This window comes from Echinops telfairi, unplaced genomic scaffold, assembly GCF_000313985.2.
Source record: "Echinops telfairi isolate 266 unplaced genomic scaffold, ASM31398v2 ScPeMD7_11;HRSCAF=52, whole genome shotgun sequence".
Taxonomy (NCBI): domain Eukaryota; kingdom Metazoa; phylum Chordata; class Mammalia; order Afrosoricida; family Tenrecidae; genus Echinops; species Echinops telfairi.
Window position 1 is genome coordinate 42,168,338 of NW_022103908.1, and position 3,951 is coordinate 42,172,288.

The 3,951-nt window shown below is 45.1% G+C and overlaps 1 pseudogene; it reads left to right on the top strand.

Moving 5' to 3' along the window:
* Nucleotides 1–712, top strand: part of LOC101642164 — a 10,235-nt pseudogene extending 9,523 nt beyond the window's left edge.
* Nucleotides 713–3,951: the final 3,239 nt, after the last annotated feature.

The following is a 3,951-nucleotide window of genomic DNA, read 5'->3' on the forward strand; positions in this document are numbered from 1 at the left end:
ACCCCTTTCACAGGGGTTGCCTGATTCATAACAGTAGCAAAATGACAGTGATGAAGTAGCAACGAAAATAATGTTATGGTTGGGGGGGTCACCACCACATGAGGAACTGCGTGAAAGGGTTGCGGCCTGAGGAAGGTTGAGAACCCAGCTCTGGGCGTTTCTAGACATCCATTCTGTGGCAGTGAGTTTGGTTGTGGGTTTTGCACACTTTTTTGGCTGCATGCATCTCCTTGTATGAAAACGCACTTGTAGAAAAAGTAATAGAAAGACAAGGCAACCATGCTCATGGTTCTGACTAGTTAAAAGTGTTTGAGTCCTTTCCAGCCTGGTCCCGGCGCCATGGCTCCCTGAAGAAGGGCGGTGAGAAGAAGGGCAGTTGGGCCATCAGCGAGGCCGTGACCAGAGAGCACACCGCCCACATTCACAAGCGCATCCACGGCGTGGGCTTCAAGAAGCGGGCCCCTCGGGCGCGCAAGGAGATTCGGAAATTTGCCACGAAGGAGATGGGGACACCCGATGCACGCATCGACACCAGGCTCAACAAAGCTGTGTGGGCCAAAGAATCAGGAATGTTCCATACCGTATCCGTGTGCGGCTGTCCAGGAAACGTAATGAGGATGAAGATTCCCCAAACAAGCTCTACACATTGGTTACCTACGTGCCTGTCCCCACTTTCAAAAACCTACAGACAGTCAACGCGGATGAAAACTAGTGGCTGGTTATCTAATAAAGGTTTTAAACTGCCAAAAAAAAAAAAAGAAAAGAAAAGGAACAATTCTACATTGCAGTAAATGGGAGATCAAATAACAAGGTCCAACTGTGAATACTTCTAGGAGCAGAAAGCCTCATCTTTCTCTCTCGGAGAGCTTGGTGGGTTTCCACTGTGGCCCCAGCCCAACTCATAACCAACTATACGACCGGGGCTCCTGCTTGACATTCAGGGTGCTGCTATCTCTGGACGTGGGGCTCAGTTCATCAGTAGTCAGTGCAGGTAGTTGGCAGGAGGACGTGAAATATTTGCAAGGTCAGGGGTTTATAGTTTGAGATTATGTTTACTGAAGTTAAGGATCATGTTTTGGGAAGGCATAGTGACGGTAAGAGTAAACTTTAAAAACTATTATTGCTAGTGCTTCTACTTGCTAAGTGTCAATGTGCCATTCTATATCCCTATCAATGAATTACCATATATACTCGTGTATAAGCCGAGTTTTTCAGCACATTTTTTAATGCAGCTTTTGTGGTAAAATTAGGTGCCTCCCCCTTACTGAAGGGTTGCAGGGAGGAGACAAGCCAGTCAGGGTGCAGTGTAGCAACGATGAAACATACTACTTTCCTCTAGTTCTTAAATGCTTCCTTCTCACCCCCACTATCATGATCCCAATTCTACCTTACAAATCTGGCTAGACCAGAGGATGTACATTGGTTCAGATAGGAATTGGAAACACAGGGAATCCAGGGCAGATGATCTCTTCAGGACCAGTGGTGAGAGTGGCGATACCTGGAGGGTAGAGGGAAGGTGGGGTGGAAAGGGGGAACTGATTACAAGGATCTACAGATAACCTCCTCCCTGGGGGATGGGCAACAGAAAAGTAGGTGAAGGGAGACATTGGACAGTGTAAGATATGACAAAATAATAATACTTTATACATTGAGGAGCTGATATTAAGGGCTCAAGTAGAAAGCAAATGTTTTGAGAATGATGATGGCAACAAATGTACATATGTGCTTGACACAATGGATGTATGTACAGATTGTGATAAGAATTATACGAGCTGATTAAAAAAAAATTAGGTGCCTCGGCTGATATTCGGGTTGGCTTATACTTGAGCATATACAGTAATTCTGTTCCTTCACCTAGTACATTTTAATTGCACTATCACTGTGTTCTCATTGCCTGGATACAGTGATGAGTGAAGAGAAACACAGTCTCTTCTCAGGAGCATTTAGTCCAGTGATGAACCTCAATGAAATAAATCACATAGATACATGCAAACTGGTATCTATGGCAAATACAATGCAATTGAACCTAGAAAGAGTGAATTTAACCTGGCCCTTTCCGCATTGAGGCATCTCTGAGGAAAAGATGCTGGGATTGACATCTGAAGGAAGACGGGAGCCCAGAGGACTGGGGACCAGAAAAGCAGGTCGAGCTGAGCAGGCAGCAGGGCGGAGGCCATGTGGAGGGAGGCAGCTTGGCGAGGGGGAGTGCCCAGGAAGGCCAGCACAGTGGGTGCGAGGTGGGAATGAGAACGTGGGAGGGGGAGGGTTGGGGAGTGGGTCCTTTTCAAGAATTACTGATGAAGATGAGACCCAAGAGTTGAAGTCGTTTGGGCAGCATCACACAGTTCAGAGGAGCTACACTGGAATTCATTCTTCACAGTGTGGAAGCCCTTGTGTACCTTGGTGAAGACCCCATCACAGTGGGGCAAAATGGTGGCCAGTCCTTGACGAGCTGCGGAGTTTTTATTGGCTGATTTTCTGTCCTAATCTGTCTTCGTCTGGAAGCCCTGGCACCAGTTGTTTCCTAGCAACCTGCAAGCCTCCACTGACAGGGGTGTGTGGCTGCCTGTGAAGTGGATTGGGCAGGACTTGAACTTGGGTCTCCTGAGTGGAAGGAGAGAATGCTAACTTTGCATTGCTTATGTTGTCACTTTGGAGGGTCTGTAAGCAGTAACTCTGCACATACACTTCACATATTTTCTACCTTACGTGTTCAATGGAAATACTTGGAAAGACCATCTTATTATTCTTCATTAAGCCATTAATAATATTATGTATTGCTAATCAAACAGCTACACTATATTAATCTTAAACTAGTGTGGACATTAAATAAACATGTGTTTAATAGCTAGTTGCACCCTTGTTTAACTTCCTAACACACAAATGTTTCTGAACTTTTTCTGGCCAATGGTGCAATAATAGCTAGAATACCGGCAGCTGGATGGAGCGGCAAAGAATGCCCACCGTGTAGGGAGCAGATGATCCCAGTGAGAGTGTCTGCACACTTTTCAGAACTGTATAGGCTCATCACTTTGGCAATAGATGTCTGCCAACCAGACTCATCTCTAAAGTGGACTTGGGAAACTCAGAACCCATAGCTAACCTGCAGTTCCTTCTTCTAAACCTGAGTTTGATGCATTGACATTACATTCATGTCACCAAATCATTTAGTAGGTCATATTTGTGGATCATTTTTGAGTATCATAACAACAATTTTGCTATCATCAAGTGAAAAAATGGGAGGTAGTTCTATGTGTGTATGTCGTCTTTTTAAAGCCTGTAGTTACCATGTAGTTCTATTTCAAATGTTAAGTATGGATGGAGTGACTTTGGCTTTCTGTTCTGGGTTGGGATGCTTCTGGGCAGAGGTGGCTGACACAGGGGAAGGAAGCTGAATGACTGATGTTCAGCTTCTCCATCTGTCCTGTCACCTGCATCATCAGCCGTATCCTGCATCCATAATGAACTATCTTCCCCCTGTCTAATGTGCCTTGTGCTAAAAATCCACCTATCCTTGTAGGCTGAACCGACCCACGGGTTTCCTTGAACTGCTTGTTCTCACCTGCCCTGTAGTGAAAGATGTGCTTATCTGCTCCCATGCAGATCTGCAGTCTTGGAAACTCAAAGGGACAATCCCGGGTTGCCATGAGTCAGAATCCATTTGACAGTTTTGAGTTGGGTTTCGTTTGTCTGTGCTTTGTTTTTATAGTTTGCTTAGTGGACAATCCACTCTTGTCTGAGGCTGTTTTCTCTTCTTTTAAATAAGAGGCTTGGACTTCTTCACTTATGACCTCCTTATTGCTATTCCTTCCAAACTCATTGCCTCTGTCCCGGCTCTTTGCTTGCCACTGAAATTAATGTCACAACATTCAAACTCTGCTTCCTTCTTGTTGACCCATCATCTGTCCTCTTGTAAAGTCATCGATGACTCAGAGAGTCTAATTTTATTAT